The sequence below is a fragment of the Heptranchias perlo genome, chromosome 18 (assembly GCF_035084215.1).
Source record: "Heptranchias perlo isolate sHepPer1 chromosome 18, sHepPer1.hap1, whole genome shotgun sequence".
NCBI lineage: Eukaryota > Metazoa > Chordata > Chondrichthyes > Hexanchiformes > Hexanchidae > Heptranchias > Heptranchias perlo.
The window spans coordinates 27,760,389-27,775,466 of NC_090342.1; the positions used below are offsets into that span (position 1 = coordinate 27,760,389).

The 15,078-nt window shown below is 41.0% G+C and overlaps 2 protein-coding genes across 6 annotated transcripts in view; one reads left to right on the forward strand and one right to left on the reverse strand.

Moving 5' to 3' along the window:
* lrrn3a (leucine rich repeat neuronal 3a) overlaps nucleotides 1-8,925 on the reverse strand; it is a 47,441-nt gene extending 38,516 nt beyond the window's left edge. Inside the window, exon 1 of the mRNA XM_067999574.1 lies at nucleotides 8,644-8,925. The gene's annotated coding sequence lies outside the window, so the exon portion shown is untranslated. The remainder of the gene's footprint in view (nucleotides 1-8,643) is intronic.
* The window catches only part of immp2l (inner mitochondrial membrane peptidase subunit 2), a 496,795-nt gene that overhangs the window by 295,543 nt on the left and 186,174 nt on the right, over nucleotides 1-15,078 (forward strand). The window lies entirely within an intron of this gene.

A 15,078-nucleotide genomic window follows, 5' to 3' on the forward strand; every position in this document is an offset into this window, starting at 1 on the left:
AAGGTCATTGATGAAGCAGCTGAAGATGGTTGGGCCTAGGACACTGCCCTGAGGAAGTCCTGCAGCAATGTCCTGGGGCTGAGATGATTGGCCTCCAACAACCACTACCATCTTCCTTTGTGCTAGGTATGACTCCAGCCACTGGAGAGTTTTCCCCCTGATTCCCATTGACTTCAATTTTACTAGGGCTCCTTGGTGCCACACTCGGTCAAATGCTGCCTTGATGTCAAGGGCAGTCACTCTCACCTCACCTCTGGAATTCAGCTCTTTTGTCCATGTTTGGACCAAGGCCGTAATGAGGTCTGGAGCCGAGTGGTCCTGGCGGAACTCAAACTGAGCAGGAGTGTGAAAGTGGTCTGGGACATTGCATCAATTTTCACTCCCTCATCACAAAGAAGCATCCATCTTTCACATCATTCTTCAATTTAGCAGCATGGTGAAAATTAGGAGTTTTCTGTGTTGGGAATCATAGGTCCAGTTTCATGACATAGTATTTAGTACATTGGTTTTATAATGTAACTCCATTAAAAAAAATGTTCGCAGAGACCTTTGAAAAGGAGTTATTTGCAGAGTTATCATTTTTGTTACTTGCATGTCATTTGATTAATTGCAGTGATCCTTCTCTACTGATTCCTGTTCACGTGGTGAGAAAACTGTACTTACTTCGGTCACCTGGGTTGCCATGCCTGCTCTGGTTTTGCTAAGAACTATGGATGCATTGGGCCACCACAAAACTGACTTCTTTCATATTTTCTTTGCAGGAAAATGCTATGACAACCCACAAGGTTTGAATTAAAGAGTAAAGGACCCTCTGGCCACAACATGGCTAAAAGGAAGCCTGACAGCAAATATCACAAGTAATTAAATAAAAAGAAAATGAATACCATGAAAGAAATAACTTCACTTGAGTTCTGTTCTTCCAGTGGAAAACAGATCAGGGAAAAACTGGTTACTGTTGAGTGCATAGATGGTAATTGTGATCACAGTCACACACATTATGGCAATCCTATAGTTTTGTGCTTGTCAAGTCAATGCCCTGGATTACATATTTATTTGCACCTATTCAGCTATGTAGCTCTGACACAGGCTCCTGACATGTCTGGGAAATCATGTGACAGTGTTTGTACTACCGATTAATAAAAACTGGTTTTGGTCATTTAACTACCCAAAGAAAAGGTTGCAATGCTTTTATTGAGCTTAGAGATTTCAAGGTAACTGTTCCCAAAGCTTTTCAATTTCATATTTCAAGTAAGATGTCAACCTCAACTTGGTTACATGATGCTATTAATATTTACAATTGATAAGTTAATGCTACAAAAGGTTAATCCTTACTGCTAAACTCGGGTTGTCATCATAGTGCTAACTCTCGATTCGCAGCACCTGCAAATAAAGAGGTTTGTAAATACGAAAAATGTCCAAATTGTATTTTGATCAATTGAAAGATAAACTTGGCTCTTTGTCTAACAATTCACTAAATTTTATATGTGAAATACTATGGCTGTTATCATTCTGAATTATAGATACTTTATTGCACCCTGCACAAACATAAATACACATGTGCATAAGCTGTATTTCTAATGCAGTCTGAGAAACTCTGCAAGGAGGTCATGGGATCCATTACTCTAATAGTACAGCTAAGGTTTTCCAGTAAAAGTCTAATTCTTTTAAAAAAAAATTTGATTATTTGCCTGCAGGTTTTCATATTGTAGGATTTTCATACGAATTAAGGATCTCTCTATGTACTAAGCACAAGCATTATGATTCTGGGTCCATCTAGACCTACCGAAAATCAATATCCAGGCATTTGAAAGTTAGGGGTCATTGACCTATTAACTACATTAACCTAAAACTCAATTGCATGCGTGATTAATTAGAAAAGGTAGAAGCATAACTCGAGGTATTTACTAGACATCCATGATGTAAATTTATAAACCACAGTCTCAGTGGAGATAAACAAGGATTTCAAACTGTCACTCCTCATTTCCCTCAGGAACCACAGTACACTGCTGCTTCAGAGAAGTGGAATCACTGTGTTTATGGAAATAAATTGTTCAAAGACTTACTTCACTAAACAGTTCAACTCACCAAGAGGCCTCTGAAAGGTTCATATGTAGTTAATTTGTAAAAGGTGCCCTTATTTACATAAAAATTGCGTACAAAGAGTTTTATAAAACCAAGATCACACTGGAACAAGCCCATTAATAGCAAACGGCACAGACTAGAATATATAGGTCAATGTTACCTTTCTCACTGTCAAACACTTTTGATTTGTAAACGTTCAAATGTAGTCTATAAAGAATGTGACCATATTAATGGCATTTTCCTACAGGCTATCTTTGGTAGAGAACATGTATGTTATCTCGAGGTCTGTTCCACAAGGAATGCATTGACTGAGTTATAGTATTTTTGGAAACAATGAAAAAAGAGAATTAAACTTGTCAAGACCTCATTGAAAGGTATTCCTTTAAGTTTTTGCCTATTTCCATGAAAAGGGCACAATTGCTAGACAAAAATGACCACGGTCTATCTAGTTCGCCTTCTATTATCCTAGTAGTCGCATGATACAATAATAAGAGTTGTAAACTAATCATGGCAATCAGTCTACAACAGATCCAGACATGAGGCGAGGAAAACCACCAGTGGTGGAAAGCTTTGGGAACCATAGGTCTAAAGTCACGTGTTCAAAATTTTGTCTGATAACGCTCCTGTGAAGTGCCTGGGGTCATTTTTAACTACATTAAAGGCTATTTAAATGCAAGTTGTTGTTCCTCCCAAGCATGCTGGTTTTGTGTTGGATGTGCCTTCCCTTTTGTAGCTGTGGCTTTAGCTATAGCTGGCAATCCTATTTATCAGCCGTGGAGTTGGTTTATAGATATCCTATCTGATCGAGCTTCTATTGCCTATTTTCTTCCTACCCTATGTGTTCCTCCTTGTTTTATATTTGGTACATTTTGGTGTTTCTGGACTGCTGGATGATAGTTGCCATTTCTTGCAGCATAGTCCTTCAGTCCTCTCATGTAACAAGTGGGAACCATGTTGACAAGAACTTAGTATAATCTCGCAAAGGAAGGGCATCATTTTCTTTGCTGGCCCATTGCCCTGAGCAGTTGTATCAATCTTTTACAAGTGATAGTTCCAAGGTGTGTCAGGGTATGATACACATCTGCAGGTTCCAGCAACTTGCATATGGGGTTCTGTGGAATTTTTGTTCCTCTACCCTTCAAAACTCCCATCATCACCCCCTTCTTAAAAAGCCCATCCAGATGGTTCACAACCTTGGTATCTTACTCAACTGTGAGCTGAGCTTCAAAACCCACGTTCTGTCCGTTGTTGAGTGCCTACTTCCACATCTACAACATTGCCTACCTCTTACCTGGTCTTACCCTCACCAGTACAGAGTCCTGATCCAAGTTTTTGTCATTAAGTTTCAATTTCTCCAACAGCCTCCTCGCTGCCTTCCTGAGCTCCAGCTTGTATCAATTCCACTTTTTCCAAAACATTGTCACCAGCAAACTTACCATATTAAGTTCCATTTTATCTCTGTTGGCTCTCTGTTTCCTCAAAGCACCGAACTCCTTGTCTTTGTTATAAATCTCTTTATGGTCCCACCTTCCACCCTCATTTCTGCAAACTCCTGCAGCCCTGCTTCCTCGTCCATACTTCAATACTTAGTCTCTGGTCTCCTGCGCATCACACCTCTAATTGCTCTGCTGCTGGTGTCAGTCCCACTCTCTGGAATTCCCTCCCTAAAGCCCTTCACCTGCTACTTCTTTCTCTACCTCTGAAAATCTCATCAAAACCTGTCTTTCCGACCTTGCTTTTGGTCACCTCTCCTAACTCTTATTAGTTGGCATCCATTCCTCCTCTGTGAAGTGCCTTGAGTGTTTTATTATGTTAAGAGCTTTAAATAAATGTAAATTGGTCTTGTATCGGGCGGGCTTGGCTGGTTCAGCTCACGAAGTGCCAAATAGCAAGATTCACAGCATTTATTGGAGGCATAGGATTAAAATAAAACCTGATACACACTGCTTCTAGCGACACAAATACCATCTCTTTTACATTGTTGGTTTGAGACTGACTTTGGAGCTGCAGCAAATTGGCTATGCAGATGTGCTGTAAATGCCAAACAGCTGGTGCTGAACATCCTGAAATTCGTAGCAGTAAAAGGCAGAACACAAATCTCTTTCTCTGCCATTGTAACTTGGATGGAAAATTTAAATGAAAGAGTGAGACATTTACTAAAACTGAGATGTGTTACCTTAGGTCTAACACAGCTAATTGATGAGAAAACCACATTAATTATAGTAACTATTAGCACTGCTGTTCAGCATAAAGGATAATGCTTCAAGTATGAGGATTGTAAATTTTTAAAAAATGAAGATTTATGTGTCTCATTGTACAGAAGAGACAGTAATTGAATCTTCAGGCAAATTGTTGAATACAATGCATTGATATCGAGGTCAGATGTTAGATACAATGTTGTCTGCTTTTATTTAAGATTTCCAGCATTTGCAGTTTTCTTTCATTTCAGGCAGTTGTTCCATTATCATTTCCCCCCAAGTATTTTCATCCTTGGTTCCCTGTATAGTTTCCTGTGGATGCATGGGTAAAAACACAGCAGGAAAATGTATGAAAACAATTTAACTGTCCCTGCAACAATGTTGTTATAAACTTATGGGTATGAATGACACCTAAATTTAAAATGATCTCGTATTATTTAACCTATGACCTTTTCATGTCCCTTTTTTTGCTTTTCTCTCGCCTTTTCTCTGTTCTATTTCTCTCTGTTTTTCTTTCATGCTCACACTCTGGTTCATTGTTCAAATTTCTCTTCATTTATCTTCCTTCTGTGTTCCTCCTTTCTTTTTTCCCTCATTCCTTCCTTTCTTACTTCGTTATCCCTTCCTCGATTCTCACTGAGGCGAGCCAGGCCTGCACACCATATGACGCATAAACACGATAACCTGCATGCTCTTTGATGCAAAATGCGCTACTCAAGCAGAAGTTTTTGTTTGTGTGCGGGATTCATTTCTGGTGGCTTTACCAAATAATGTGTGAAGTTAAGAATGTTCATTTAGGGACAAATATCAGTGATTCCAGTTGCTGCCATATTAAATGAGGTCATTTCTAAACACTGTCAAAATGATAGGTTTCAGGAATTCCTCCCTGTATCTATTTTTGGTAGCAGAACCTAGTAAAATACAGAATTCTTGTATGGACCGGTATCCTGGGAATGCTTACAATCTGCTTTATTCCATGGAAGAATGCAAATTTGAAACTTGAACTGGAATATGCGGTTTGCGAGTAGCTAATTTTAGTACAGATGAATTACATAACGCATACAATTACCTCTGTGGAAGACACTACTTGGCAGTACGGACAATTTTAAGCTTTTTCTTAAATTCTCCTTGGGTCATTCCAGATTATGTACTAGTCCTCAGGCTAACAGGATGAGCAGGTAACCTATTCCCATGCCTCGATTATGATTCTCTTAAGCTACAAACAAGGATATGCCCGAGTGTGGCCCAAAGTGACTCCTTCTCTGATTTTCCCCTCCAACTTTATGGGCAAGTGCCTGACCTTTATTCTGAAAAGCTTACCTCCTACTACTGTATCACATAGTATGTTGATACTGGTGCTAGCAGTGAGCATTTTAATCTTTCAATGTAACTTTATTCTTTTCTCTCCAAGTTAGTTTGTTTTTATAATTTTGTCATTTAGACACAATTTTGAAGTTTGAAATGCTATATATTTTCTTTGTACTTGCATTTTAAAAATCATTCCTTGCCAATAGGGGCTTTATCTTCATTAAAACTAGTTGTGTTGTTAAAACTGAAAATGTTCAGTTAACACTTCTTTCTTTATGTCTATCTCAGCATGCCACCATTAATCAGATTTTAAACCTTTTTTTTAAACCTGTTTCCACATTTTACTCACTGTACCTACTTGTGCCAATTAGCCTGTCTTTAGTTAAAATAAAACTCCATATTATTGCAGTCTGTGAGATGTAAACAGGCATGCTCCCCACCGATAATGTTCATCTTGTGCTTGTTGTCGAGAAAGTGGTGAGTCCAGTAAAGGAGCGTGACAGCAGTAACACAAATTGAGTTTGTCCCTGTCCCTATAGCCTGCCAGTCCTAATTGTGTATCCCTTTCACAATTTCTTATTGCGCTACGGGCACAACGTGGTGTTAGAATGTTAATTTTGAATCTAGTTGAGGAGCCATGAAATGCTACAGCTATTCTTATCCCCAATCAAGAACAGACGGTCAGGAACAGGTCTGTTCTTTACAGCTGCGTTCACCATAGTTTCATTAAGAACAAAAACACGTGGAGGAGGAGATGGATTTTATAGCTAACGTTTTCCACTGCTGGTAATTTTCTGGAAGCTATTCTGATTTAACAGTAGTAGATTAAAATGGGCAACTAAACAGTTTCCTTAGCAACTTGCAACACATAATTACAATTCCTATTCTGTGTTTCAAAAATGATAGCACTTAAATAATTACACTTAATGTGCATCATAAAAGGAGGACTTGGCTGAAATGGGTAAAATATTCAGAAGAATTTTCTTGTTTTAATATTATACCAGATGAGCATGCTGGAGATTACTAAATCGGTTGCATGTGTAACCATGGTGAAAACAACGTGAACATCGTCTTCCATGATTTAATCTGAACAACTTTGACTCAAATCATTGCTAAACCCCACAAGATCTTTTTGAGTTGGACTAAACGGAGTTTACAGATTGTGAGCATAAAAAAGCTAAAATTTACATCCTTATTGTACTTTGCCTTTCTTTTTATGTCTCTTAAAACATTGTGGCTTCCTCTCTTGTAGAATAATTTTAATGCTTTGTATGGTGACAAAGATACTTTGACCTACAGTTGTCTTCACTTCCTTTCTTGTTTGAATGCTGCTAACATTTTGCATATATTAACCATGATCCTTTTTCTTTGTACATCCCTATGCAGAAATACAATAATTTTCACATTATTCCACTAGTTCGGCTTCATAATTTGCAGCCTCCTTGCATGGGTTAAATGAATTTGGTTTTGGAATTCATATTGTGTATGCATAATGACATTTTGAAGGACCACAGTTTCCCATTCAACAATTTATACAGAATCGTTTTTCAGCTGTCAGTGTACAGGCTCTTGTCTTACGGTCATTACGGCATAATGGGGGAAGGCACTAACTTATTACCATGTGTATACCACCCACTACTGTTCATGTATATACACTCAAGGATAGCAATTACAGAAACAATCCAGTTGTCCCGCATTCAAGTAAGCATTTAAAATGTTCACAAAAAATGGTTTGAATGAAAGTGAGGCCTTGTTGACAACCTGATAGAAAATGGAAGCAGTCATGCTCCATTAAAGTTAAAGAGCCAACTAACATCCCTTCTCCTCCTCCCCACCCACTGCAATGATGTAGAACATTTTGTTGCTTTGCACTTTATAAATTTCCTTGTTGATGAGGTGGCCCTGTCGCAAGCAGGAGTTATATATTTAGTTGAGGGACGGATCGTGTGCAGTGTGTATCAGAAGTATCTGTATGAAAGACTATGCCTCTCGTAGTATCATAGTCCCATTCAAACATAATTGCCGACTTTAATTATTCAGTTGTGGAGAAAAAGCAATGTTGTCGAAGCTGCTTTGTTATCATCACCAGATTCACCAGACTCTTTAAGCGAATAGGTTACCAGCTTTTTTTCTTAAGGACAGATTTATGGTGCTAAATTGGGTTATTTTGTTTTTTAAAATCCTTGATTTAATTGGAAAGCAAAAATGTTTTTGTTTGTACATTACAATGCATCACAGTATCATTCTTGTCAGCCTGATAGAATACAGATAGGAGATAAAAATGCCAAAAGCTTTGAGAAGTATTTGTTAAATGAAGAATGTAGTTAAAAGCTTCCCTGCTGTGATCTTGTTAATTATCAGTGGAGTTCAGAAGTATGGGGTGTAACGCGATTTTATTCGTACCACTGCTGAATCTGTTGGTAATCAGATTTGATAACTGCCCTATTTTCTGTGGGCTGTTTTAAAGAAAGTCATTAACCACCAACCTGCAGATGTAGTCCAGCAGAAGGTCAATACGCTTTTGTAATATGCTCATCTGGCCTTTGTGCAATGGTGGGTTTTGGTTATGAGCTGGACGAGATCGGAGGCTTTAACCCGCGTCCACGTTTTGAAAAATGCTGCCCCATGTTGATTAGTGGTTACACAGGACAGTTAGCTGGGTATTCTTGCTATAGCTTTCTTGCACTGCAATAATCTGCCCGAGCCTTTCTACTGGTTTGAAACACAGAGGATATGAAAACCCTGGTTACCTTATGTACTTATGCTGACAATCTCTCAATTTTTATTTTAACGTCAGTTCTGCATTTCTGATTTGGGGGGGGGGGGGGGTTCTTTGACACTTTTGCATTTAAAGTATCAGAACTTTACGCATCTCAAATATTCATAATACTCTTGGTTGGGAGGGGGAGCTGGAATAACAGAGTTCAGTTTAATTGAAAAAGCACTAATGTAACACATATCAATTATACACATGTTTTAGTAATAAGAATATCTGAAATTAGGCACGCAGCAGAATTCGACAGGAAGCATCCAAGTTAAAAAAAAATGAGCTTACCTTAATATCCCAAATGGGGAGCAGTACCTAATGCATCTCAATTCGCTTGGCTTCCTTATGGCTTGTGACCAAGGGTTTGTTTTAGATAGTATTGGTGTTCATAAGCATGTATCCTGCTCTCTGATGTGCAGCAATACTTGAGCTGTGCCCTAACAACAAGCATCTGTTTGCGTTGTTTGCAATAGCTCGGCTGTCTAGCCGAGACTGACAATCCAGTGTATGAAAATGCTGCTAAGCTCCTTTATATTTCCCCTCGATTCCGGAGTCCTTAGTGGTGCATGATTCATACTATCAGTTGTCACATTGACATCGGGCTGCCTGCTCAGCGGTCATTAATAACTGAACACCCTCCACTCCCCAGAGAGGAGCCAATGATTTCCTAGAGCCAAGGTGTATCCTTTGCAACTGCTTGAGTCTGGTTGGATGAAATAACTTGTCCGTCATGTGGCAATGCTGCTGAAGAGTGGATAAAAGGAGCAAGTGTTTAGATTTTCCTTTGTATCCTTGCTAGCTGCTCTGCTCATATTTAGGAGCACAACGGCGACACAATCTTGATAACATTGCTGCTGTCTGCATTTAGCACAGCACATTGGTGCTTTTAATTTTAATCAGTGACGATACTAACTTAGTTTTAACCATGAGAGTGCTGTGAGAATTTCGCTTTTTACAGTATTTGTTTTAACATTGGAGATGTGATTAACTCTTCACATGCAGATAGTGACTGGAACTATTGCTCACCTCCTCCTATAAATCTACCGTGGGCAGGTGCATAACAGCCGTTAGCTTGTTGAACAGACTCAAAAATTAAATAATATCCGTGTTTTTCTGGACATTAGTTATATGCTGTTCAAAGGCTTCAAAAACTGCTTCTCACAGTATGTTTTAAAGTGTCTGATGGTTTATTGTTTATGTAGTTTGAGCTGTATTTGTAACATCTGTGTTGCATTGTGATTGTGGCATTGACATGCAGTCTCTACAATTACAAGGCTTAATATATACAAAAGTATGTTTAGTTTATTATTTATTATTTCTCAAAATGTCCTTTTCCTGTTGGCTAATTTCATGGAATTCTGGATTAAAGTTGCACTGTTGTAAAACATCTATCCTCTTGTTATGTAGCACATATTCTCACTCAGAAACTTCGTAACTATAATGGAGTAGTAGTGGCAAACGATATGAATTCTGTTGAATTTAAATGAGGATAACAGCGGAGAGATAAATGACATCACTGTAAATATTCGTGGGGTGAAATTGCTTGGATGCAATGGGATCAGCTGCAGTTTGAGGCCATCCGGAACCCCTGATGTGTGTTACTGTCTTGTAACACACTTCCCGACATCGATTATTTTCTGTGTAACACACTTGAGGATTTCAATTGTCTTTGTAAAGAGGGGAAGCCTGTGTAATTTGTACAATCATTCAAACCTGAAGGGAGCATTATTGCTATTTTGTTTTTTTAATTTTTAACGAAAGAGGGGAGTTTTACCCGATTGTCACGTTAGATTAGAATTGTAAAAGCATCAGTTTAATAAGAAGAATGTGCACTTAGAATCATGAAATCAAACAGCACAGAAGGAGGCCACTTAGCCCATCGTGCCTGTGCCAGCTCTCTGAAAGAACTACCAATTAGTCCCTCTCCCCTGCTTTTTCGCCACAGCCCTGCAAATTTTTCCTTTTTAAGCAGAATGTGCACACAGAAGAACAATGCACTTAGTTTTACTTAGTTGCCATTTGAGCAAAATTTCAGTAATGATATGTAACACCTTATCAGCAGAAGTAGGCAGCTCTACTGCTCCATCTGAATTTTCTATAATTCCCACCTGCCATCCCTATAGTCACACTCCGTTAGATTACCAGTTTAATGCCCACTTGTGCTAAATTGTGGCCCATTTGTGCTTGGACCCATGCCCACTACAAACAGAGGAGATGTTTATCCCTTCAGTCTGTGATAGGTTTAAACTTTTGCCCCAGAAGGTGAAAGGTCAGTGTTCGAACCCATCACCTCACTGGAATCTTACTTAATAACTGTTCAGTTACAAATTCAGTTGAAGTCGCTGCTTTCTGTTAGTGAACAGGCTTTGTTCTCAGTTTTTAAAAAAAATTCAAATGTTGCAGGTGTCAAGAAAATCCCTTTTCAAAGGAATGCTCTTGTGAATTTCTCAAAAATTGAAAATTATTCAAATAGAATTTCAATCAGGTTGGAATTTAGGAAACTGTCACGAGTGTAATTATGGAAACTTTTAAGATGTCCAATTGAAATTGTAAGTCAGCAGAAATATGAGACATTAAGAGGGATAGCATTGATATTTCTATTATTACTAATGCCCTTTCCCAAACAGACTTTTATTTTTTCTTCCACTGTGCATCATTTCTTTGCCAAGAGGGTACATTCCGATTAATGTTTTACATCAGTAGGTCTAGATAGGAGGAGGATGATTGGTGCTGAACATCCCATGATGCACTGCCAATGAGCAGACATGGTGTTTCTTGCAGAGGGTGTGGCTATTTTATTTTTAACAAATGTACACACATGCACAGGAGCATCTGAACACAGCAAGGTGACAGAAAGATTCACAATAAATGAATAAATATCAGCCTTTCTTGTTTTGCAGCTATACGGATGGTTGAGTAAGTCACATCCCTCCACCTCCATTTTCATTCTAAGTTAATTGATAGAGAGCATTCAAAGAGGAACAATGGTTGACCTGGCTGCAGTCTACTCTCCCACCTTACCTCAGCTGAAGCATTACCTATGTCACCTCAGCTGGCAATTTGTGAATATTGGGAACGAATAGTTATAGCTCTTGTCAGTAAGGAAATGGATTAGTGGGTCCCCTGCCTCAATGGTCAGTTTCATTTTTTATCCTTAAAAAAATGTTAAGGACTTTTGTCACTCTAAGGTGAGACCAGTAATTTTAAGACAAATGCCTTCTTAAAATTAGTTATTCTGCAGCACCCAGCAGTCCAGCAGGACATAGCTGCTAGACTGGGCCTGCGGCAGGTGGTGAGCAAACCAACACGAGGGAAAAACTTACTTGACCTCGTCCTTACCAATCTACCTGTCGCAAATGCATCTGTCCATGACAGTATTGGTACTGAGGATACCATCCAACGTGTTGTGTGGCACTACCACCGTGCTAAATGGGATAGATTCAGAACAGATCCAGCAGCTCAAAACTGGGCATCCATGAGGTGCTGTGGGCCATCAGCAGCAGCAGAATTGTATTCCAGCACAATCTGTAACCTCATGACCCGGCATATTCCTCACTCTACCATTACCAACAAGCCAGGGGATCAACCCTGGTTCAATGAGGAGTGTAGAAGAGCATGCCAGGAGCAGCACCAGGTGTACCTAAAAATGAGGTGCCAACCTGGTGAAGCTACAACTCAGGACTACATGCATGCTAAACAGCAGAAGCAACATGCTATAGACAGAGCTAAGCGATTCCACAACCAACGGATCAGATCAAAGCTCTGCAGTCCTGCCACATCCAGTCTTGAATGATGGTGAACAATTAAACAACTAATGGGAGGAGGAGGGTCTGTAAACATCCCATCCTCAATGGTGGCAGAGTCCTGCACATGAATGCAAAAGACAAGGCTGAAGTGTTTGCAACCATCTTCAGCCAGAAGTGCCAAGTGGATGATCCATCTCGGTCTCCTCCCGATATCCCCACCATCACAGAAGCCAGTCTTCAGCCAATTTGATTCACTCCATGTGATATCAAGAAACAGCTGAGTGCACTGGATACAGCAAAGGCTATGGGCCCCGACAACACCCCGGCTGTAGTGCTGAAGACTTGTGCTCCAGAACTAGCTGCGCCTCTACCAAACTATTCCAATTCGGCCAATTACCGCCCCATCAATCTACTCTCAATCATCAGCAAAGTGATGGAAGGTGTCGTCGACAGTGCTATCAAGCGGCACTTACTCACCAATAACCTGCTCACCGATGCTCAGTTTGGGTTCCGCCAGGACCACTCGGCTCCAGACCTCATTTCAGCCTCGGTCTAAACATGGACAAAAGAGCTGAATTCCAGAGGTGAGGTGAGAGTGACTGCCCTTGACATCAAGGCAGCATTTGCCCGAGTGTGGCACCAAGGAGCCCTAGTAAAATTGAAGTCAATGGGAATCAGGGGGAAAACTCTCCAGTGGCTGGAGTCTTACCTAGCACAAAGGAAGATGGTAGTGGTTGTTGGAGGCCAATCATCTCAGCCCCAGGACATTGCTGCAGGAGTTCCACAGGGCAGTGTCCTAGGCCCACGATCTTCAGCTGCTTCACCAATGACCTTCCCTCCATCATAAGGTCAGAAATGGGGATGTTCGCTGATGACTGCACAGTATTCAGCTCCATTCGCAACCCCTCAAATAATGAAGCAGTCCATGCCTGCATGCAGCAAGACCTGGACAACATCCAGGCTTGGGCTCATAAGTGGCAAGTAACATTGGCGCCAGACAAGTGCCAGGCAATGACCATCTCCAACAAGAGAGAGTCTAACCACCTCCCCTTGACATTCAACGGCATCAACATCCTGGGGGTCACCATTGACCAGAAACTTAACTGGACCAGCCACATAAATACTGTGGCTACAAGAGCAGGTCAGAGGCTGGGTATTCTGCAGCGAGTGACTCACCTCCTGACTCTCAAAAGCCTTTCCACCATCTACAAGGCACAAGTCAGGAGTGTGATGGAATACTCTTCACTTGCCTGGATAAGTGCAGCTCCAACAACACTCAAGAAGCTCGACACCATCCAGGACAAAGCAACCCGCTTGATTGGCACCCCATCCACCACCTTAAACATTCACTCCCTTCATCACCGGCGCACAGTGGCTGCAGTGTGTACCATCCACAGGATGCACTGCAGCAACTCGCCAAGGCTTCTTCGACAGCACCTCCTAAACCCAGCAGGCACATGTGAACAACACCACCTGCACATTCCCCTCCAAGTCACACACCATCCCGACTTGGAAATATATCGCCGTTCCTTCATCGGCGCTGGGTCAAAATCCTGGAACTCCCTTCCTAACAGCACTGTGGGAGAACCTTCACCAGACAGACTGCAGTGGTTCAAGAAGGCGGCTCATCACCACCTTCTGAAGGGCAATTAGGGATGGGCAATAAATGCCGGCCTCGCCAGCGACACCCACATCCCATGAACAAATAAAAAAAAGCAATCAAGGCAGAATATTACAATAATATGGAGATGAATGAAGCCGGCTCCAGCAGCTTAGTGCGTCTTATAGCACTTGGGCCAAGACGAACAGGAGTGCTCCCTCTGGCCCCTCGAGAAAGCCTGCGGCTTCACCTCGCTGCTGCGATCGGCGACCCACCCCACCAAGCTCCGATCTTGAACCTCCTGCATGCTCTGACCGCCCCCTCACCAAGCTCAGATCTCAAGCCTCCCGCCGGGCTCTGACCCCCACCCTGCCAAGCCCCGATCTCTCCTGATTGCCACGGACTGCCCTAACGATCCCTAGCTGCGGCCTCCTGCCGCTGTTTCTCCTGCCTGGCAGCCGGCCAGCCTGTCAATCTCGCTGGCTGCCAAGAAAATGTTAATGAGGTCCTGCTGTTAATATCAGCAGGCCCTCCACATCCCGGGGCTTTCCGGGTTTTAGACGCTCTGCTGCGCACCTCCACACCCTCCCCGCCTCCCCGTAAATATCAGGGCCATGGTCTCAACTGCACTGTCTTGATAGTCCAGCCACATTATAGCTTCTCTTCAATTAGTACGGTACTGCATGGACCAACACATTTTCAGAGAAAGAATGCAGAAGAACAGTTATGAATTATCAGAAGTTTTGAATTATTCATTATTGAAATTAACAAGTCACATCTATTTTTTAATTGAACCTCTTGAGTTAAAATAGGCTTCAACCGATTCTCGGTCATTGGACCGACCATTTAAATGGCTAATTTTGAAATGATTGTCTGTAATTTGTTACTGAACTGCAAATGAATGAGCCATTAGACTTTTAAAATAAAGTGAAGATCCATTGTCATTAAAAAAAGTATTTAAAATTCACGGCTAAAACTTCCTTTAGCCACTATTAAGATAATTATCACACGCATGAGAGGATTTTTGATTATTCAACCGGCTGCTCGAATAAAAACATCATTAGATGCTCAAGGACATTAGAAGAGGGAGTATACTGTACATGGCTATTTGCAGGGTATCAATATTATGTTTTTATACCAGCTACTTGACACCAAATCCCATCGTCTTCAGTGTAAATCTGGCACCAGGTGGGTAGTATAAAAACATAGTGCCCTATTTCCTCTATAATCATTGGCCTGATTTCACTTCCTCCTGCATCCTCTAAAAAGAAAAGTTATGGGTACACTTTCACATTGTGCTGGCTGTCGTAACAGCTGATGCCTCACAATAAGAACGGAGTCCAATAATCATTGTTAGTGGTGTGAATTCAACCCTTC